At 36.4% G+C, this 24,021-nt stretch overlaps 1 long non-coding RNA gene across 2 annotated transcripts in view; it reads left to right on the top strand.

The window, feature by feature from the left end:
• The window catches only part of LOC110257770, a 163,539-nt gene continuing 140,053 nt past the window's right edge, over positions 536 to 24,021 (top strand). For both annotated transcript variants that reach the window (XR_002340738.1, XR_002340737.1), the window contains exon 1: positions 536 to 718. This is a non-coding gene — a long non-coding RNA (uncharacterized LOC110257770). The remainder of the gene's footprint in view (positions 719 to 24,021) is intronic.

Raw genomic sequence — 24,021 nt, 5'->3', positions numbered from 1 at the left:
AGGAAAGAAAAAGTAGTTTTGACCTTGTGGTCCTGTAAGTAACCTGAGAAATGTGTCTGGGAAAGCATAGTTTTATGTGCTATTCAAGGTATGAAAGTGATTTTGTAAAACAGTGAGCCTCTGGGTGCCACCTAGTAGAAGCAGAAATGTGGAATCTGACCTGAATTTGGTTTCTGGCTATGGAAGCAGGGTGGAAACCTGCAGCATTTCTTTCTCTGCTCCATTAGTGAAGCTTTCTACTAGTTTGACCCCAGGATCAGTTGGAGATCCCGGACATTCTAAAATAATCTCTTTCCAGGAAATCCCAGAGGCAAGATAGAGCCCTTTTCCAGTTCAGGCTAGAGTTAAACCCAGGGATCCGGGACACAACCTGTCAATGTGAAGTGGGATTCAGACCCCCTGGCTTTTGCCTGGATTTGGAACTGGACTTGGGGCAAGATCAAATCACCCTGTGATATGCTTTTCCTGGGTTGCATGCTGCTTTATTTATTTATTTTTTTAAGTCATCTCCTTGGTACTCACTAGAATTCAAAGAATGATGATCATCAACATTCTGGTTTTGCCTGACAGATTTCAAATTATTTTACTTTGCATTTCTTTCTTATTTAGCATTTATCAAGAACCTACCATGTGCCAGATACCATGCTTTCAAATATATTGCATAATTCAATCATCATGTCAATCCTGTGCTGTGGATCTGAATATCCTCATTTTCCAGGTGAGTTCTGACACTTAAACATTTAAATAACTTGCCTAAGGCTTGTAAATTGTCAAATCTGGATTTCCACCTATATCTGCTTGATTCCAAAATGTATGCCTATTCAATTACATGGCACGTTGATGTCTGTGGTGGGTGAGAATGAGTCAAAAGAGCAAAGAGAGACATAGCCTAACACTGATATGATGTTTTCTTCTCTGTCTTAACCTTCTCACCTCCTTCGCACTGCCTTGTCATGAGTCAGCTTGTCAAGAGCTGGGTTCACCAATCTCTCCACCTATATAGTATTGTCCCTGACTCGCTTCCAAGATGCAAGATAAGAAGTACTTAAGCCAGTAATGGGAAGTGATTTTCATCCTATTCCAGCCCAGTACTATTGACAACTTGGAACGCTTTGAGAAGGCTTATGGGGTAGTATCCAGGAACAGGTGCTGTGGTCAATTACTGATGGCTGTAATGGTCATGGGAGAACAGAAAACATGTGCTGTATATTTGCTATCTCTAACTTAAGCAATCCCAAACTCCACTTCTGGTTAGAGGTCAATTAAGTGTATGTCTATGTCAGTAATACTTACAGCCTTTCACGGGCTTCCTCTTAATTTTGACCAATGAATTCTCGTATAGTTCCCTGAGTTAATTCTTACTGCTGCTCTCACCACCTACTCTCACTACACACTCTTGTTCTCATAAGTCAATTCCTTTATTCAACTGCCAAAGGCTGGTTTAGTTTTCATGGCTTCCTGTTCATTTATACTAAATTAAATTTGATTAAAACACTGAACACTAGACTTCCCTAGTTGCCTAGTGGTTAAGAATCCCAGGTTGTCACTGCAATGGCTCCTGTCACTGCTGTGACAAGGGCTCGATCCCTGGCTCAGGAACTTCAGCATGCCATGGATGTGGCCCCACCAAAAAAACTGAACATGAAAATTGCCCATCTAGAATCTGCAACTCTAACAGGGACAACAAGGTACCCAATACCTTCAACAAAGAAGACCACCTCTTGGAAATTTCACCTTTTTTCAACACCACATAGTTCTATTTTTCTACATCACAATTGAAATCCCTCATCTTGAAAATAACATACCTTGATCCACAGTCTAAATTTCTATTGTTGTCTTAGCCTCTTCTATGTACCTATCTTACCCTAGTGGACAGGTACTGTGCTAGATCCTATCCTTTTTGCATCTGACTCTTACTGATCTTGTTATAGGAACATCTCTGTGACACAGAGATTTCAGTGCCAAATATGTCATAATATACTGTTTAAACAACTAAGATTCACAGGTCATGTTATTCTTGGTCTGTACAGTGTTAAGACTTTGGTAATTATAGACCAAATGCTGCAAAATGGCAAAACCATAAAATTGGGCCCAATCTCATATCTGAATGTCAATGAGAGCATACTAAAATCAGGCTCCAGACCTGATCTTGGGTATTAAAAACTAATTTCAAAAAAATCAAAGTAATACATGTACATAATAGTGAAAAATCTAATTATTCTAAAAATATGTGTTGCCAAAAACAATGACCCTTTGTAGCCTCTCTTTTCAATTCTATAAAATGGGGGTTAAACCTACCCCACAGGCTGTTGAGCCAAGGTATTAGCATAGTATTTGGTCTAATAAGTATTAAATGGTATTTATCCACCTATCTATTATTATCATGAATATTAAGTAAATACTAGTGTGTAAGACAATGTGTAGCCATGTTTAGCAGAGATTTAGAAGAATTTCATTTCCCCCCCTCAGTAAATAGAAATGAAAAGCCTGAAAGCATTGAGAAATGAACTAGCATATTTCTTTAACCAAATAGAGAAAAATTGATTAAAAATGAAACTTTTCTTTCTTTTCCAATGTATCCTGAGAAACTCTTGACAAATATGAAGTTGTCCCGTAGAAGGCAATGGTTTGACTTCTGGAGAGAGGTTTACCTAGTAAAAGTTTATTGTGAATATAAAGTAATAGAAACATCCTTTTCACTTTCTGATTAATATTCTTCTTGCTGAACAGGCACCAAATGCTTAGGAGACTGTGGAAGTCATCTGCTTTTGCAATTTGATCATACTTTCAGATTATCAGGTGATAAATTTGTTATAAGGAATGATAAAAATTGTAATTCTTCCCACCCATATAAATGCATAAAATCAATTTCCCTGTTCAGGTTCCTGAGAAATAAACATGCTAACACGGAAAGGCTATTTATCATGGCTGTCATAATTAGGTCCAATTGGGGAAGTCAGTACCCTTTCTCAAATGACAAACCTCAAGTTCCAACTCACCAGCACCATTTTGCAGGATATGTCTAATAACCTCCAGTCATTTATCACTATTTCCAAATGCCAGGAGCATCAGAGGCAAGGCAGGTGTTCCTCATTCCAGTTCACTAACCTAAAATTATTACCATCATTTTACCAGTACAAAGATACTGCCTGACTTCTGATATAAGCACATTTTCAATGGAGTTTTTTTTTTTTTAATCTTTTTGTTAAGTTTAGGTAGTACAGTTCATAAAAATTATTAAGGTAGTCTTTTTCCGCTGACTTTTGACTTTATAAGTAGGCACTCAGCTGCTAACTTTAGCCAGGGCACACCTATGTGTGAAGGAGACATTGGGAGATAAGGCTATCAAAAAAACCCCAGGTGTCTCCCATTCCACTTCCTGCCAGCATAGAGAAAGAGAGAGAACAATGCATGGCTGGAGCAATTGCCTGCCAAAACCACTGGCTAATAGGCTTTGTGCATTGTCTGGACCCAAGATAGAACAGAAAGTTCTGCCTAAAAATCAGAAAGATCATGCTAAATATATCACCACTTCAAATGACAGGAAAAATCTGAGATTGTGTGTGTGTGGTGAGAGAGGGTGTGATTGATGAAAGGATCCTATTTAATGGGATACACTCAAAAACCTGACAAATCCCATTTGACTCACCTCTCCGAATTGAAAATCTCACTAAAGCGGTGCCTGTTTCCTTCATAATAAGTGTAGTTTAGTGACCTTTATGTGTTATATGAGAAGAGGCAGGAAAAGAGCAGTGGAATTGGCATCAGCCAACCTGCCATGAACAAGCTGGGTGTCCTTAGGCTACTGGCTCAATTTTTTTGGACTGAAATTTCTTCTCTTGTAAAAATAGAGATGAAACTACCACCCTTATGAGACACCAAGAAGACAATACATGTGTCTTCTTTCATATGTCTTCTTTTGTATTAAAGAAAAAGCAAAGCTTAGAAACAGTGAATAACTCTCGGAAATGCTGAGTGACAGCCTGGTTTACACAGCTCTTACGTATTACAGTGAAACTGTGAACCCAGACATATATAGCTCCCACACCGCTGTTCATTCTTCTATAAAACATTGATCACCTATTTGCCAAGGATTGGAATCCAATCAAACACTTTAATAGTTCAATTAGGAAAAGGATGTCAGGCCCTTGATGATGCCACTTTTCTATCACTGCACTTAATTCATTGCATTGTAGTTGCCTTTTTGCATAAGACCTAGGTTAGTGTTTAGACATGGTAAGCACTTTGTGGTAAGCAAAGTAGAAGGAAGAAATGGAGGGAGGTATATGTGATTCACAAGGCACTTGTGTCTCCTGTCTTGCTGTTACTTTTTTTTTTTTTTTTTTTTTGGTCTTTTTGCCTTTTCTAGGGCCGCTCCTGCGGCATGTGGAGGTTCCCAGGCTAGGGGTCGAATCAGAGCTGTAGCTACCGACCTACACCAGAGCCACAGGGATCTGAGTCATGTCTGCGACTTACACCACAGCTCATGGCAACGCCAGATCCTTAACCCACTGAGGAAGGCCAGGGATCGAACCCAAAACCTCATGGTTCCTAGTCGGATTCGTTAACCACTATGCCACAACAGGAACTCCTGTTACTTCTTTTGTACAACACCTGGAAATAATTCTGACTGTTTGAACTTTCTGGGGGTATGAGTTCTGGATAAATGGGAGTTTACAAGGATGCCTAACTAATCTGAACTTCGTGAATGCTTTAGTGATAAAGCAATCAGCCCAGCCAAGTCTCAGGCCATGTATCAACTAATCAATAGGAGTGTTCAGGCTACACCAAGATTTTCTAACAGCTGTCAAGGCTAATCAGTGATTGTTCAAAAATCACACAGAAGAGAAAAATCTTCCTTTTCTCCTGGGGATTTGCTATGAGAAAAGACCTTGGTTAGGAATTGGATGATTCAACTCTCAAATGATCTAATTATTATTAAAAAAGACTATGTAAAATGAGGAAGCAGGGTGGAGGGAGGAGTTACTAAGGGACTTAATCATACTCATCACTGCACCTTTAAGAACAGAATTAAAAAATATATTAGACCCCTGGCTTGCTAGATTCTCTCAGAGGGCTGTGGGAGGTGAGGAGTAGGGGAGGGAGAAATTGTTAGGAAATTAGAATGAGAGAGAAGGAAGATAGAGAAAGGTGGTGTGCGCCACTCATTCCTTCTGTAGCAATTGAAAAAAAAAATGTTTTCCAGTAGATTTCTCTTTTTCAAAACATTCCCTCACAGGATTAATGCATTTGAAACACTGTTACACCTCCCCACCCCCATCCCTCAAATAGACACAGACTTTGAGGTTTAGCCCTTCATGTACCACCTGCTGTTTTCATACTCTAGAGCTCTGTCCTATTGGTAGGGTAAAGGATCTGCCATTGTTTCCAACATAAACAGTATTTACCATAGATTTACTAGTCCCACTGTTTCCAATCCCATAAGGCTCAAGCTTCGCACAAAATATCAGAGGACAGATGATTTTTTAAAATGTTGCTGCTTTTTTTAAACCCCAAATATTCAAAATCTGTTAAAATACTGTCAATTTAGAGGTGAGAATATACGTCCTTACTTCTTATTTAGAATTATTTTTAATCGTTTTGGTTTAAAAATATTTGTTATAAAAATAACACTAGGAATTTTTTTGGAAGAAATGAGGCAAGCTTCTTTGGTGATGCCTAGCCACAATTTGTCATGCAGTAGTGAAGGAAGTTAGCAAGGGAAAAGTATGGTAAGATTTGAGTAGATATTTTAAGATTTTATTCTTGATACTTTGGAGAATTTTTTTCTCCTCATGATTCAGGAAATATTATGGGTGAGTTCCACTTCTTTCCAAAATGACGAATTCAATGTTCATCCCCCTGGGATAGATTCAGATGTCACTGAAATGACTCAAGTTGCAAATTCTGTCAGGATTCCATGTATTTTGCCAGGAGTAGGTGTACCTGTTCCAAACAACTAGTTCTATACTTGGTGAAAAGTATGATTTTGCCCAAGCTGTGATACATAAATAATACCTTTAAATGTTTTATGGAAATAGTTTTAAGCCCTCAGTCTTGAGAGTGAACAAACGAGGAAGGACCACAATTTTTTAAGCACCTGTTTTGTGCCCATGTGTTATTGACCTTGCATATGTTTTCGTATGTAATCTTCACACCAAAAACATGAGTTAAGTGGTTCACTAATTTCCAGTTGAAGGAATAGAAGCATTAGAGTTTGGCCACAATAAGATGTTCAGACCCACAAATTGTATTCTAAGATTGGCTATAGAAAATGTTTCAATAGGGAACCTGCAGAGACACTGTTTAATTAGTAGTCTTTAGAGGAAGACTGGTAAATCCAGTTATTCTTTGTTTTCAGTGAGTTTGTTTCTGTGTGTGTATGCAAGCGCAAGCTTTGGATGAAGATAAGGTGAATGAAATTCCAACTTAGATAAACTTGGGAGCAAACAAGCTATCCACCACCTACGGAGCACTAATTCAGATTCATTCATTCATAAGGTCTTATTTCCTCCCCTTAGGAATTCCTTCGTGTTGGGTGGGGGAGGTAAGTGGAAAAAGAAGGAAAAAATACCGGCTGAATAGATTTTCCCAGCAACGTTTTTTTCCACAGCAGGATCCAGGATAGCTGACTGTCCTACCAAATAAATTCATCCTTGTCTCTCTTACCTCACTCTCCTTTATCCCTACTTCTACAGCCTATCAATTCTCGCATGGGTTTTGCTGTCCATTCAAGAGAAAAATTTCTGGTTTTAGAATGTGCTAAACTATGCCCCAAATCCTGGGGACAGTAGTAACTCAGTATACTGGTAACGACAGCTGAATCCGGAGTAGTACATCTGATTCCTGTGTCCCTGGAAGATTCAAAGGCTCCAAAATGGCCTCACTGCTTTACCTCAAGTTCTGGTCCCACAGATGGGAGGTGCTGAGAATGAACATTTTCTGGCAGTGGCTGCCATCAGAGAGAAGCATTTATTTGTTTCTTTTCCAGTTCTTTATAGCTTTAAGTCTGTTGCTCAGGATAAGAAAGCCATTTTTCTCTGGCTGTGCCATTCCAGGCACATTGAAATGCAATTCTTCATCCCTTTAAAGATGTCCCATTCCATAGAAGACAGAACAACAGCTCTATGTGGCAAGCTTCCCCTGAAATCTCTATATACAATGCTGCTTTTTTAGCATACTTCCTCCCAAATCCCCATGCAAATGCTTTGTGGTGACAGTAAGCTTTCCAAAAATGATACTTTTTGAAAAGATGTCCTGACATCCTGTCTATAGCTCTGATGTTGGTATCAAGAGCTGGCTCCCCCAAATCACCAACATATCCTGTTGAGAAGACCAAGCTGATTTGTTGCTTTCCAAAATAAGAGTGAATCCCACCCTAACAAACCTTCAGCAGTGACTCAGGTGTCATGAAGGAAAGGTGAGAATTTACTGAGAAGTTTAAGTTGGGTTTTTCAGTATGGGAACTTGATTAGTAGCGAGTAAGCATCATGATACAATTCAAGATGGATGGAAACAGAAAACTGAGGATTTTAGGATGAGGGATTCAAACAATCTCAGGATATTTTCCACTGAAGAGTTGATGGGTCTTTCAGGAAGCTTCTGTAATAAGCAATCTAAAGATTCGTTTGGGCAAGACATTCCCAGTAGGATTAGGAAATATTAATGACAGCAGTGGAATAGCAAAGTAATTTTTTAAGTGACTTTAGAAAGACTACAGAAACGTTTTGCTATTTATTTTGTATTTTATGTAGTTATTTTTTATTCCTTTAGATACCTCAATTTTTTCTTTCTGTTTTAAGTTTAATGTCAGTTTTTTGTAGCTCTGGTGAATTGTCTTATAACTAAAAATTTGTAGCTTTTGATCACCTTCATTCATTTAGACCACCCCCACCATCCACCTCTGGCAAATATCAATCTGAATTCAGTATCTATGAATTTGATTTTTTTTTAGATTCAACATATAAGTGATATAGCATTTGTCTTTCTCTGATTTATTTGACTGATAATAATGCTCTAAACATCTATCTTTATCATTGGAAATACCAGGATGTTCTTCATTTTTATGGACAAATAATATTCCATTGTGTATGTATATATATCTACCACATTTTCTTTTCCATTCATCCATTGGTCTGTTGTAAATAATTCTGCAAGGAATATGGTGATGCAGAAATCTTTTCAAGATAGTGATTTTGTTTCCATCAGAAAATACTCAGAAGTGGGACTGCTGGATCATATGGTTGTACTATTTTTTATTTTTTAGGAACCTTAATACTGTTCTCCATAGTGAATGCACCATGCTACATTTCCATCAACAGTGTAGTAGGGTTCCCTTTTCTTCACATCATCACTGATACTTGTTATTTCTACTCTTTTAGATAAAAGCCATACCTGTGTGTGGTGATATTTTATCGTGGTGTTGATTTGCATTTCCCTGATGATTAGTGATGTTGGGAACATTTTCATGTACCTTTTGGCTGTTCATATGTCTTCTTTGGAAAACTATTCAGTTCCTCTGCCTGTTTTTTAAGCAGATTGTTTGCTTTTTGCTATTGTCTTGTATGAGTTCTTTATATATTTTGGTTATTATCCTCTTAGCAGATTTGCAAATATTTCCTCCTATTCTGTAGGTTAACTTTTCATTTTGCTGATTGGTTCCTTTGCTGTATGGAAGCTTTTTAGTTTAATATATTTGCACTTTTTGATTTTTGCTTCTGTTGCCTTTATTTTCAGTGTCAAACAAAAATCATCAAGACTGATGCCATGTAGCTTACCCCTATGTTTTCTTCTATGAATTTCATAGTTTCAGGTCTTACATTCAAGTCTTTAATCTACTTTTCAGTTGATAACTTTTTTCTTTTTAGTGCCCTGCCTGTGACATATGGATGTTCCCAGACTAGGGGGCTAATTGGAGTCGCAGCTGCTGGCCTACACCACAGCCACAGCAATGCCAGATCCCAGCCACATCTGCAAACTACACCACAGCTTGTAGCAATGCCAGATCTTTAACCCACTTTGTGAGGTCAGGGACTGAATCTGCATCCTCAGGGACACTAGTTTGTTTCTTAACCTTGCTAAGCCATAATGGGAACTCTGAGTTGATTTATTTCTATGGTGGAAAACAGTGGTTCTGTTTCATTTTTTTTCATGTGCTTGTCCAGTTTTGCCAACATCATTTTTGAAGAAACTATTTTGGCTCCTATGTCAGAAATTAATTTGCTATACATGTGTGGGTTTATTTGAAGCTCTCTGTTCCATCAATCTATAATATATGTCTGCTTTTATGCCAGTAACATACAGTTTGATTTCTAAAGCTTTGCATTGTAGTTTGAAATCAGGAAGTGTGATGCCTCCACCTTTGTTCTTTCTCAAGATTCCTCTGGCTATTTGTGGTCTTCTGTGGGTCCATATATAATTTAGGATGGTTTGTTCTATTTCTGCATAAAATATCATTGGAATTTTCGTACAGATTGCATTGATTCTGTGCATTGCTTTAGGTAGCATGGATATTTTAACCATATTAATTTTTCCAACTCATCAGCACAGAATCCTTCCATTTACTTGTGTCTTCTTAAATTTCTTTCATATGTATCTCATAATTTTCAATGTATAAGTCTTTTGCTTCCATGGTTAATCTTATTCCTAGGTTTTTTTTAAAAATTTAATTGTAAATGGGATTGTTTTCTTAATTTCTCTTTCTGATATTTTGTTTTCAGTGTATAGAAATACAACTAGTTTTTACATGTAAATTTTATATTTTGAAACTTACTGAATTCATTTATTCTTACATTTTTTTTCTGATGGATTTTTAGGGTTTTTTATATGTATGATCATATCTGCAAATACAGACAGTTTTACTTCTTCTTGTCTGATTTGGTTTCTTTTATTTCTTTTTCTTATGTGAGTACTCTAAGTCTTCCAATACTGTGTTGAGTAAGACTGTCAAGTATGAGTATCACTGTCTTGGTCCTGATCTTAGAGGGATAGCTTCTTACCAGTCTTAGAGGGACAGCTTTCAGTTTTCAAATCATTGAGCACAATGTAAGCTGTGGGTTTGTCATACATGGCCTTTATTACGCTAAGATATATTCCTTCTATGCCCATTATACTCTTTTATTGAGAGTTTTTATCATGATCATGAATTAATATTGGGTATTGTCGAATGCTTTTTCTGCTTATATTAAGATGATCGTCTGACTTTTTTTCTTAATTTGCTTAATGTAGATTGTCACATTGATTTGCAGATGTTGATCATTCTTGCATCTCTGGAATAAATCACACTTGATCATGTTCTACGGTCTTTTTAATGTATTGTTGAATTTGGTTTCCTAATATTTTGTTGAGGGTTTTTACATCAATGTTCATCAGGAATATTGACATGTCATTTTCTTTTGTTGTAGTGTCCTCTTTTGGTTTTGGTGCTGCAGTGATTCTGGCCTTCCTCATAAAGTGATTTTAGACATACTCATTCCTCTTTTGTTTTTTGAAAGAATTTGGGAAGGATTGACATTAATTCTTCTTTAAATAAATATTTGATATAATTTACCAGTGAAACTATCAATTCCTGGAATTTTCTTTATTGGGAGGTTTTTTTTGTTTGTTTTTTGTTTTTGTCTCTTGAGGGCTGCATCCATGGCATATGGAGATTCACAGGCTAGGGGTCTAATGAGAGCTGTAGCCGCCAGCCTACACCACAGCCACAGCAACGTGGGATCCAAGCTTCATCTGCAACCTACACCACAGCTCATGGCAACTCAGATCCTTAACCCACTGAGTGAGGCCAGGGATTGAACCTGAAACCTTTTGGTTCCTAGTTGGATTCGTTTCCGCTGAGCCATGATGAGAACTCCTCTTGGGAGGTTTTTGATTACTGATTAAATCTCCATGCTTGTGTTTGGTTTACTCAGATTTTCTGTTCTATATTTCAGTATTGGTCAGTTGTATGTTTCTAAGAATTCATCCATTTTTTTCTAAGATTATCATGTTTGTTGATGTATAGATTTTTCAAAATCATGTATGACACTTTGTATTTCTATGGTATCAGTTGTAATGTCACAAAGCCATTTTAATGTACACAATGGCAGGCTGATGTGATAGTGGATGGTTTTGGTTCTCTTTTCCCTTTAGAAAAGTGGGAAATTGAAGTAGGTTATTTTTTTTTCTGCATCCTCATAGACTAGTCTAATCTAAAAATGGGTTAGTTTTGTTTTTTTTAAGATGTAAGCCTATGGTTACTATATATCATATGGGAAATGTGGGAAGAGCACTAAATTTTAGAGAGTCGGAAATACTGGGTTCAAGTCTCATCTCTGTTCCTCACATGCTATATGACTTAGGGAAAGACAGTTTACTTTACAGAGCCTTCATTGATTTGCAATCCAGCTCAGACTTGTATAATTTTCTGAGTTGGATTGCAAAACATAAAAGTGTCCCTCTATCACTGAAACTTGGTGGCTCTGTTCTTATTTATGTAGACTACAAGGAATATTCTAGACCTTAATTTGAAGATAAAAATTAATTTTCAAATGGTCTATATTATAATTTTATAAAGATCTAATTATAGCCTAAGCCTCTCCATTAGTAAAGCCAGTCATCTTTGCCAGATGGGAATTCTATGAATAAAATACAGTAAGAAAATCTCTTTTCTAGTAAGTGACACCTGGAGTTCCCATTGTTGCTCAGCAGGTTAAGAATTGGACTAGTATCCATGAGCATGTGGGTTCGATCCTGGGCCTCCCTCCGTGGGTTAAAGGATCTGGCATTGCCACAAGCTGCAGTGTAGGTTGCCGGTGCAGCTGGGATCTTGCATTGCTATGGCTGTGCCATAGGCCAGCAGCTGCAGCTCCAATTTGACCCCTAGCCTTGGGCTTCCATATGCTTCTGGGGCAGTCATAAAACAAGAACACAACAATAACAAAAAAAACTGTGACAATTGAAAAGCCACAAGGTCATCAATATATACAAGATGGATATATACCAATGCATTTTTTAGATCTGGTTGCTCAATTGCTTACTTAAGCCAAATGATTTGGAGAAAGGGGAAAATAAAGAGTAAAGCTATTAAAATTTATTATGTAGAAAAAGAAAAATATCCCTGTATACTCTTAATCAAAAGAAAATCAGTTTATAAAATGATATTTAGTTGATAGTTATAGTTTCATATAAACATATTCAACTATATACATATTTGGAAAAAAGAAATTTTTATCTATACATTAAATATTAAGATGATTGTTTTAATTTCTTCTTTAGCTTTTTTATAATTTCTCAAGATTTCTACACTTGAACACAAATTGAGTTTTTATTCCTATAAACCAATATATGCTATGTAAAAAATAAGAAAGAGGCGGGGAGAGCAGGCTGAACCTTTCTTCAGCATTTGAGATGATGAAATTCACCAGTCTGCCATGATGCTTGAAATTCCTATTAGATTCTCTTGCAGTGGGATAAATCATCTTACCAGGAGTCCACTTCTTAATGGCAAGTAGGTTATTTTGGATAGAATAACCCATGAACTCATTAGCATCCATACACACAGAACACAGTCCTGAAGAAGCAGGACACAGAAGAAGTATAAAAAATCCTTGGTGGTGATCATGCTGGGTTCTCTTATTACCCAAAGGGAGTGTGCTTGGTGGTAACTGAGTCCATGAGAACAAGTGGTTGCTGAAGTTAGACAAAGTTAAAGCTTCAAAGGGCAAGCTGGATTGTTCCCTTATGTTCATATTTCATTGTTATGTTTACCTGTATTTAACAGTCTTAAATGAAATTTTCTTTCATAGAAATCCCATTATATAATCACATTTCAGTTTTCAATTTTTACAGATTTCACTCATTTTTCAGTCATTCAGGTGGAGATGGAGAAGGCATTCCACTCAGATGGAATAATATCACAGTAGATAAGATATGGAATTGTGTTGGTGGTTACTCTTTTTCTTTTATGTTACTTTGGATTGGGAATTGTGGTGAGGGTCATGTGTATAAAACAAGCATTCTTTTCTTTTCTTCAGACTTGGGCAATTCTGCCATATGATATGGGAGCCTTTATGTGACTTTTATTTTGTTATAGTCAAGAGGCTGTGACAGTGATGGTACATGAAGCATTTGTATCTCCAACTATCTCCAGTTATAATTTTTCCTAAAGGCATGTTTTCCCCTTTCTTGTGCTAAGCAATTATCTTTTTGCTGTGGCATAATATTCTGTGCAAATAAGAAACAGAAATTCCCTTTAGCCTCTCCTTATTAAATAATTAGTGCCAAACTTCAATCATGAGCATTAGTCGAAGGGAGCAGCCATCTGGGGAAAACCTCAATCACTTTGTTAGAAATGCATCGCATGATGTTTTCTCCTTGTCTCCAATGTATTTATCTCCCTAAATATACCTGTGTAGATAATAAATTGACTCTATATTATATTGTTGTATAAAAATTGTTGGAGGATGATCACTCAGGCACAAAGTACTACAACAATATAGAGAAGAGGTTTAGGATTGAGATCTAGGTTTTAACCTTTGTTTTGCCACTTATTAGCTCTTACCTTTTGGTACATTTTATTTTCCCGAGCTTCAGTTTTCTAATCTGTGAGCAAAAGTGAGGATAATTCTAGTACCTACCACTTGGGTGTGTTTGTGGAACAAAAGACTTAATGAGGGGCAAATGTTTAGCATTGTGAATGGTCCCCTGTAAGTACTCAGTCAGAAAAGATAATTGTTAAAGTTACCCTTTGGCTCAGTGGGTCAAGGATCCTGCACTATCACTGCAGAAGATCAGGTTGCTGCTGTGGTTCGGGTTCGATTCCTGGACCGGGAACTTCCATATGCTGGGGGTGCAGCCAAAAAAAGTAGTAATTATCACATCAACACTGTGCTGAAAGCATGATTTTGGATTACCCCAAAATGGGAAGACACAAACATGTAGCAGAGATTTAGGTACGTGGTTTAGTTAAATAAGGCCCATGTGTTTGCTGAAGCCTGTCTCAACTTTAAGTCCTATACAAAATTGCCAAATAAGAATATGGAGTACAAAAGGCACTTTGTTTTTGTTGTCAGATTCCTTGTCTACAGTGTTGTAAAGTGACTGGCCCAAGAATTTAGCAAGGACCTTTTAGATTGGTAATTAAGTGTTCTTCCTCAGCACTAATTTCAATGGTTGCAGATTATTCTATCATATTGATGTACATATATCTGTCTGTCTAATCAAAATCTTAGGCACATTAGCTCTTTGTAATATTTCACTGTGGCACAGTGTACTTCAATTTCTGTTCTCTTGTTAATTCAACTCAAAAATTTAGCTGGACCTATGGCTGCCCAACTTAAAGCTACATTTCCTATACTCATTTGCAACTTTGGCCATGTGATGATATTCTGGCCTCTGGTATATGAGTAGCAGTGCTATGTTCCACTTCCCAATTCTATCCCTAAAAATGAATTAATGCTCTCTTGCTTCTGGGGCCTTTACTAATTTGCTCTTGGCTAGAAATTGATAAGAACTAGAGCAGTAGCCTTAGTTCCAGAGCTCAAAGCTATGAAGTTAGAAATGCTGCTTAACCACACCTGGACTGGTTACATAAGAAAAACACAAGTGTCTATTTTGTTCATGCCATAAATGTAGAGGACTCTTTGTTTTGTAAGTACACCCTAAATACCTATATAGGCAATGTTTTGATGATCACATTGTATCTGTGAACTTCTGATTATTTCTGTAGGGTAAGTTCCAGGAGTAAAACTTACTTAAATAGCCTACTGGAGTTCCTATTGTGGCTCAGCAGGTTAAGAGCCTGACATAGTATCCATGAGGATGTGGGTTTGATCCCTGGCCTTGCTCAGTGGCTTAAGGATCTGGCATTGCCGCAAGCTGAGGTATAGGTCACAGTTGTGGCTCAGATCCAGCATTGCCCTGACTGTGGCGTAGGCCTCAGCTTCAGCTCTGATTCAACCCCTAGCCCAAGAATTTCCATATGCCACAGGTATGGCCCTTAAAAAAATAGCCTACATATTGAGGCATTTGTTACATATTTCAAAATAATTCATCAGCAGTGTATGAGTATGCCAATTTTCCTGTGCTCATAGAGGCTCTAGATATTGTTATTTTGTTTTTCTCTTTGTCAATTGATAAGCTATGCTATTTTAATTTGCATTTACTTACTTGTGAGGCTGAATATTTTTCTTATGCTCACTGTTTACATTCTTGAACCATTTTTTAAAATACTGGTATATTTTAAGTCATTTAAAAAAAGCATTTTATAATTTAGGGATATCAAGTATTCATTTGGAGTCTATGTGGAAAATGCTTCCCCAGTTTATCATTTCCCTATAATGTTTGTTTAGGATTTTTTTTGTGTTAATATCAAATAAAGATCTGCCAATTGTTTTCTTTATAGTTAGACCCACTCTGGTCATGATCCCAAAGCCCAAGGTCTATAATTATTCATACTACTTTCCTAGTATGACACTCCACTTTTTAATGTTTAAATCTTTAATCCATATGATATTAATTTTGATATATGATCTAATGTTATATTTAGTATTATTTTTACAGATGGGTGGCAAGTTTTTCCCATGCCACTTATACAACTGCTACTCAATTATAAATAATATCTCTCCTCTAAATTGAATTTATAAGTGTGTCCAGACTTTTTTTATGTCAAAATGACTGGGAGGTGTTACTGAAATTCAGAATCTAGAGACTATATGAAGAAGAAATGTCCTGCCAAAAAAAAAAAAAAAAAAAAAAAACATTTCCTATTGAGAAATGCAGATATGTTCATGTCTTGTTGATTATAATTGCTACTTTTATCATAGAAAAAATTTCCAAAGTTTTTTATATATATGTGTGTATATATACACAAAGCTTTATACACACATATATATACATGCTGTTTTGTTTCATCTACTAACACTGGATTTTAAATGATCTCAGTTCAGTCATTAAATTATCTCATTACATTACTCTGCCTTTGTCTAAAATCCCATATCAACCGTCTTTAAATTTCTTTCCAATGAATAATTTTGTCAAATTCCATCTTTTCATTGATATGAATATATGCAATTTTGTGTTAAATGTGTCCTATAAAGAATATTTTGATTTTATTTTTATAACTTATATAAAGTCAATATCTTTTAATAAGGTATTATTTTACCAACTGTTATATTTGACTTCTCCCTTTTATTAGTCTGATCTTTACCTTTGTTGCTTTATATTTAAGGATTTATATTTATATATTCTACTTGTATTTTGATAGCTTAATGGTATAAAATAAAAATAGGTGGATGAACCAATGAATCACAAATGAAACAAAACATTAAATGGACTATATATATTATGATATTTTTATAATTAATATGAACATTTAACATTAGATTTTTTTTCTATAAGTTTGGTGAATATTACAAAAATGTAAATAGTTGGTCATTCCCAGTTGCTAGTAGGGGTTTATAATCTTTGAAAGATGATTTAACAATATCTAACAATGTACAATGTACATACCTTTTGCCTTGCATATGTCTATAAGCTGTTGTTTTTTTTTAATTTTTTTTTTGCTACACCCTTGGGATATGGGAGTTCTTGGGCCAGGGATCAAATCAAAGCTGCAGCTATGACCTACACCATAGCTATGGCAATGCCAGGTCCTTAACCTACTGCACCACAGTAGGAACTCCTATAATCTATTTTTTTCTGTAATATTTTAGGCAGATACTCTTTGACCAATGAGAAATTATCATACAGTTTTTTTCTCACTTTTGTTCAAGAGAATATAAAGGTAACTTCATCTTTCCTATAGCATTGTTGATGGAGCTTTTAAGAATGTTTATTTAAGATGATTTTAAACATCAAAGCTAGTTATTTGTAAGGTCATATAAATAGTTAAGATTAAGGTCAAATTTTAGGAAATTTCTATGAAGTTTCTTTCCAATGTGACCTGTTAGATTTGGAGTAATTTTCCACAGGCTAACTTCTGGGTCCATGCATTTTAAATCTTGCTTCTCATTCACTGCTCAAATACTTCTTTTGCTAGATTTTGGAGGGCATGAGCATGTTTATTTTGTCATGCAACATGTGCTCCTTGTACAACCACTGTGGAAAACAGTATGGAGGTACCTTAGAAAACTATATATAGAACTACTATATAACCTAGCAATCCCACTCTTGGGCATATATCTGGAGAAAACTTTCCTTGAAAAAGATACGTGTACCCATCTGTTCATTGCAGCACCAGTCACAATACCCAAGACGTGGATGGAGTTCCCGTCGTGGCTCAGTGGTTAAGGAATCCGACTAAGAACCATGAGGTTGCATATTCGATCCCTGGCCTTGCTCAGTGGGTTGAGGACCCGGCATTGCCGCGAGCTGTGGTGTAGTTCGCAGATGTGGCTCGGATCCTGTGTTGCTGTGGGTCTGGCTTAGGCCAGTGGCTACAGCTCTGATTCAACTCCTAGCCTGGGAACCTCCATATGCTGTGGGAGCGGCTCAAGAAATGACAAAAAAAAAAAAAAAAAAAAAAAAAAAAGACGTGGAAACAACCTAACTGTCCATTGACAGATGAATGGATTAAGAAGATGTGGTGTATATACACTACTCAGCCATAAAGAAAGAACAAAATAATGACATTTGCAGCCACCTGGATGGAACTAGAGACTCTCATACTATGTGAAGTAAGTCAGAAAGGGAAAGACAAATACCATACGATATCACTTATATCTGGAATCTAATATATTACACAAATGAGCCTTTTCACAGAAAAGAAAATCAAGGACATGGAGAACAGACTCTTGGTTGATGAGGGGGGAGGGAGAGGGAGTGGGGTGGTTGGGGAGCTTGGGGTTAATAGATACACAAACTATTGCCTTTGGAATGGATAAGCAATAAGATCCTGTTTTATAGCACTGGGAACTATCTAGCCACTTATGATGGTGCATGATAATGTGAGGAAAAAGAATGTATATATGTATGTGTGACTGGGTCACCTTGCTGTATAGTAGAAAATTGACAGAACACTGTAAACCAGCTATAATGGAAAAAAATAAAAATCATTAAAAAGAAAAAATAAAATGTGCTCCTTCATGCCAGGTCACCAAGAATATTGCACAGTAGGCACAAGCTTTTCTGGAAGCCATTACTATACTGGAATGGCTACTAAAAATTATACATGGAAATAACTGTAAATAGTACTGTGTATGTGTGTATATAGAGTATTACAATATGTGTGTGTGTGTGTATATTTAAAATCAAATATATATCCTTATCTCACCTTTCTTTTAGATTAAGTCCCGAAATTCCCATGCTTACTCCAGTGACCTTGACGTAATGGAAAGTTTACATAAGAGATGTTAGAGTAGAAAGTAATCATAGTTAAAATATTTTATTTTTGCTTATTTTTTCAAAAACATAGAATATTATAGATACCTTGCTGGGGGCCTTCTTTTCAGGATCTTAAGAGTTATCTGAGGAGTTCCCGTCGTGGCGCAGTGGTTAACGAATTCGACTAGGAACCATGAGGTTGCGGGTTCGGCCCCTGCCCTTGCTCAGTGGGTTAACGATCCGGCGTTGCCGTGAGCTGTGGTGTAGGTTGCAGACGTGGCTCGGATCCCGAGTTGCTGTGGCTCTGGCGTAGGCTGGTGGCTACAGCTCCAATTCGACCCCTAGCCTGGGAACCTCCATATGCCGTGGGAGCGGCCCAAGAAATAGCAACAACAACAACAACAAAAAAAAAAAGACAAAAAAAAAAAAAAAAAGAGTTATCTGAGCATATGAGGGGACTTGGGAACTTAAAACTAAAGTTTTATGGAGTTCCCTTGTAGCTCAGCAGGTTAAGGATCCAGCATTGTCACTGCTGTGGCTCTGGTTACATGAGCTTCCTTATAATCTGCTTCTACTAATAGGAAAAAAAAAAAAACCCAAACATTTCATAGCTCTCTTAACAACTACTTACATTCTACATTTTACCCAGAAAGTTCTGTAATCACTATTATTTATTTTATATCAAATCCTCAATTTTCAAACTCATTATTTTTTTTTCTTTTTAGGACCATAGCTATGGCATTTGGAAGTTTCCAGGGTAGTGGTAGAATAGGAGCTGCAGCTGAAGCCCACTCCACAGCCATGGAAGCACTGGATCCGAGCCACATCCATGACCTACTTGCAGCTTGCAGCAATGCCAGATCCTTAACCCACTGAGCGAGGCCACAGGTACTACTACATCAGGTTCTTAATCCACTGAGCCACAATGGGAACTCCTTAAATTCATTATTTTGACTCATATATTGATTTATTATTCTTTTTTTATAGAATAATTAGGATATCCACTTTCTCATCCTTGAATATCTGAATATCTGTATTTCTGCTGTCTTCATAGGTGTATAATATCTTGTCTGGGTATAGAATTCTGTTCCTATTTTATTTTTTCTCAAAATTCTGAAGTCATTGTTCAGTTGTTTCCCAGCCTTTATTGTTACGGAAGATATGACAAGTAAAAGTTATATTTGGTTTTCTTTTTAGTTAATCTGCTTCTGATTTGCCTGTTTTTCTTGTTGATTTTTTGCTATGGATATTAATAGGTGTTTTCCTTTATCCTTGACAGTAAAAAGTTATGCATAGGTATAGATTTACACTATCAATCCTTTTCTTTTCTTTTTTTTTTTAAGGGCTGGTGGAAGTTCTTAGGCCAGGTGTCGAATTGGAGCTGCAGCTGATGACCTATGCCACAGCCACAGCAATGCCAGATCCAAGCCACATCTGTAACCTAAGCCCACAGCTCATGGCAATGCTGGACCCTTAACTCACTGAGCAAGGCCAAGGATAAAACCTGGATCCTCATGGATACTAGTCAGGTTCTTAACCCACTGAGCCACAACAGGAATGCCTATAAATCCTTTTCTACAAAGTTTTTTTTATTATTTCTCATAAATCTGCTATGTCTTTTTGTGGAATTTGTGTGTGTGTGTGTGAAGGTTAGTTATTAAATAGAAGAATTATTTGATTTAGCTTCAGGGCTTTGAATCAGGAAAATCTTTCTTTGAGTCCCAGCTCTGCTCTTTAGTAGCTTGTTATTTTGGAATGGTTTATGTAAATTTAATATACCCTCATTTTTTAAGCAATAAAGTAATAATAATAATAATATCTGCTTTAGCACTGAGAGGAGTAAATTAACTATAATGCGGTACATATTTAGAACAGCTTCTGGCATAAACAAGTTCTCAATAAAATTAGATACTTTTAATTGTTTTCCTCCATCACAGTTTTACATTATGTGAATATGTTATTCATCTCCATGAAATCTTCTCTGATTTTATTTTGTTTCCTTCTCATCACTCCTTGCCTTTTAAAATATATTTTACAGATACAATGTCCTATGCATTCTCATTGAAAATATACAATTATGTGTTACAGATTTGCTAACATTTCCTCTTGTTTTTTTATTTGTTTCTGGTTTATTTACTTTTAAGTGACTCAATTTCATAGATCATTACAATTCTAGAGGAAAATTGCCCAGAGGAAAAAAAATGATCAGCTTGTGGTAGACATCTTGTTGCTACCTCATTTTATTTTTTTCTGTTTTTTAGAATCCACTCGAACATCTTTACCTACAATCATTCTCTGGTGATTGTTATAAATGAATACACTTTGATAGGCATATCTAAGAATTCCTTGTAAGAAATAGTTCTCCTTGGCTAATTGCCTTATTTCTATGTGACAGGCGATTACAGGAGATGATATAGAAGATTTCCCTTATTGGGTGACAGCATGTCTTCATTGAGTCAGAAGTATGGTCACAAGCTTTTAATCCATTGGTTATGTTTCATTTGACTATTACAGTATTTTTAGTGTCTTTAGATACTGAATGCACTTTATTTCTGTATAATACCAACTACTCTCATTTGGTTTTACACCAGGCCACTTCACTCTTATTTCTACATCTTGCTCGTAAGCATATAAGATTGTGATTCCTTAGATGATGTAAAGTTTGTGCAAGTGAACCTCAGTGTGGTAAGAGGCCATAAAGTCATCTCTAAACCTGCCAACTGATATATGTAATCAGTGCATTCACCTAACATTTATGGAGTGCCTACTTTGTGCCAGAACTTTAGATAAGTTATTTGAGTTTGTTTCTGTTTTATATTATACATTCATTTGTTTTTTTAGATTCCACATATAAGTGATATCATACAGTATTTGTCTGGATTATTTCACTAAGCATAATATTCTAGAGGTTCATCCACATTGCTGCAAGTAGCAAAATTTTATACATTTTTGTGACTAATAGTCTATTGTGATATATATTGCGATATATATGTGTACATATATGTACATGTTGAATGTATATGTGTGTGTGTGTATGTACATATTGATATATATGTGTATATATATGTACGTGTTGAATGTATATGTGATGTGTGTATGTGTATATACACACACCTCTTGTTTTTCCATTCATCTGTTGATGGTCACTTGGTTTGCTTCCATATATCAGCTATTGTACATGATGCTGCTAAGAACATGGGGGTACATGTATCTTTTCAAATTAGTGTTTTCATTTTTTCCAGAATACTCAGGAGTGGAATTGTTGGATATTACCCTAGTTCTATTTTTAGTTTTTTAAGGAAATTCCATACTTTTTTCCATAGTGGTTGCACCAATTTACATTCCCACCAACAGTGTACAAGGATTCCCTTTTCCCCACATTCTTGTAAAATGATTAATATTTTTCAGTTTACCTGGTCAGCTGGCTCATTCCCAAGTGGAATGCTTTCTGTACATGGCCAGTGATATAGCTCACTGATTTACTAATCTGATGGCAGTCTAGTTAGCGCTCTCTGCTAAACCCTCAACCAGCTGGTTCAAACTGAAGTTTCTCAGCCATGAATTTATTGAAGCAGCTTATGACATTGCTCTTTAATTTCCTACATGTCTAGTCCAAACAGTATTTGGAAGCTTGTGGCTTCCAGCCCCACTGGGCCAAGTTACAAGTCAAGAAGGCAGACTGCTGCTTCTTTCTGATGTTTATGTAGCTGATACTCATTCCAATAGCCATCTCATCTGAATTTATGGCTGCCATGGGGAGATTGAATTCCTGATAAAAATTTTTCTGAACTCCTACAGGCATTCCCATTGTACCAGCTCCTGGAGACCTCTCATAGGCCTCTGAATATATACAGAATTTTCACTCATATTCAAAATTGAGAGAATGTGCCATTGGCCTATGTTTTTTCCCAGCATTGCTGAATCTGTAATATAAACTTTCATTGATCATATCTTTGATAGTACAGCTTCTCAATTGATTAGCACTTGTGAACATCTAGAGCTTAATAATAAAAAATATTGTCTATTGGGGAACCATTATGTGCCAAATGCTACAGAGATTATTTTCTTGGATCTTCACAACAACCACTTATAATGGAACTGGTATTGAATCCCGAGTTTAGGGATAGAAAGATGGTAAACTAGAATGAATTTTCCAAGGTCTGTCCTAATAGTTGATGGATCTGGGAATTTCAACTCAACTTTCTATGGGTTTAGAACATGAGGTCTTGACAAAAATATTATTATCCCCAGAATATTAGTTTTTACATTGCCCTATAATTATGAAGCCCTGAAATGTACTAAAATCATCAAATAAAGATTGCTAGTTCTTCCAGCCTAGCAGTGTGTATTCTATATATAAGGTTATCTCCTAAAGATATAAATAGAACAATTTATATTTATATTACAATGTTTTAATGGCCGTACTCTCAGTTTGGACAAGAGATTTCAGAGTAGTGACTGGTAGTGGCGCTGAAGTTGGACTTGATAATGCCAGGAATAATGCTAAACAAAGAACGGGAAAAAGGGAGTTCCATCCAGCTGGAATATTAGGAACCAAAGGTCAGAAAGTGTATCCAAATAGATGGCATATTTCAAGAAAAGGACAAGCAATTTGTGTGGCAAGGGTAGAGTATGTATAGACAGTTGAAGTAATGGGGGGGGGATAAATTGTGAAGGGTCTTTGATGTTCTTTATCTTATTAACAGTGGTGTGTGTGTATGTGTGTGGTGGTGGTGGTGGTGATGGGGATGGTGGTTGCAGCGGCTAGAGCCAATGGGAACGACTTTGAGTGATAATAGCAGGCACACAATAAAATCCTTGATTTACTGCCTACTCTATGATCTTGGACAAGTAACTGTTTTTATACCTCTGCTTCCTAAAAATAAATAGGGAATATAATCCCTACTTCATTGTGTTTTTGAAACATTAAATAAAATTAAATAAACAAAACACAAACAGTGTGTCTGGAATATAATAGGTACATAGAATAGGCAAATGTACTTTTCAGTCTCTCCTGAACTGATTATTTACTTAATTTGAATGCCCCTTTACTAAAACATGTTGGATGGGTAGCAATTTACTATATCTGCACAAACAAACCTGTGAACCAAATTCGCCTAAGATGAGTGATACCTAAACTTCTTTCTCTTAGATGAGGCCCCTCAAGTGTAGTAATGTGACAGAGTATAAAAAAGAATGCATTATCTTGAAATAGTAACTTGGAAGCTAAGGGATAAACCTGAGGGACAATTATTCAAAACATTATTTCTATCAATATATATGTGTGTTTGTGATTCATTCGTTTAGTAAACATTAAAGTGCTTTCTCTGTGCCAGGTACCATGCTACATGATAGTGATTTAGAGATGTAAGATATGGCTCCTCTCCGAGCCTAATTGCATGGTGCCCATGATTCATTTTAGTAACTTATATTTTCATGCACAGATTTTTCCTTCTCAGGAAACATACATACTCAACAACATATATACACCACCCATATGTTTCAAGATGTTTTTCAAAGCCCATACGGAATGTCTAAACATTGTGAGCCCATTATAAGCATTCAGTACTTATTGTTCAAATTTATTCTTCAGAATGATCCCTGGATCTCTCAATTCTCTTTCAAGAACACTTTTACCTCTTTGTCCCTTGGAGAGAGTTTACTCTAAGTGCATTTTAATGTGTGCTGTAAAAAAGGGCAGCACAGCTGAAGACTGATTGA

The sequence above is a fragment of the Sus scrofa genome, chromosome X (genome assembly GCF_000003025.6).
Source record: "Sus scrofa isolate TJ Tabasco breed Duroc chromosome X, Sscrofa11.1, whole genome shotgun sequence".
Taxonomy (NCBI): Eukaryota; Metazoa; Chordata; class Mammalia; order Artiodactyla; family Suidae; genus Sus; species Sus scrofa.
Note: the sequence above shows the minus strand (reverse complement) of the source record. Positions and strands in the feature narration are given on the sequence as shown.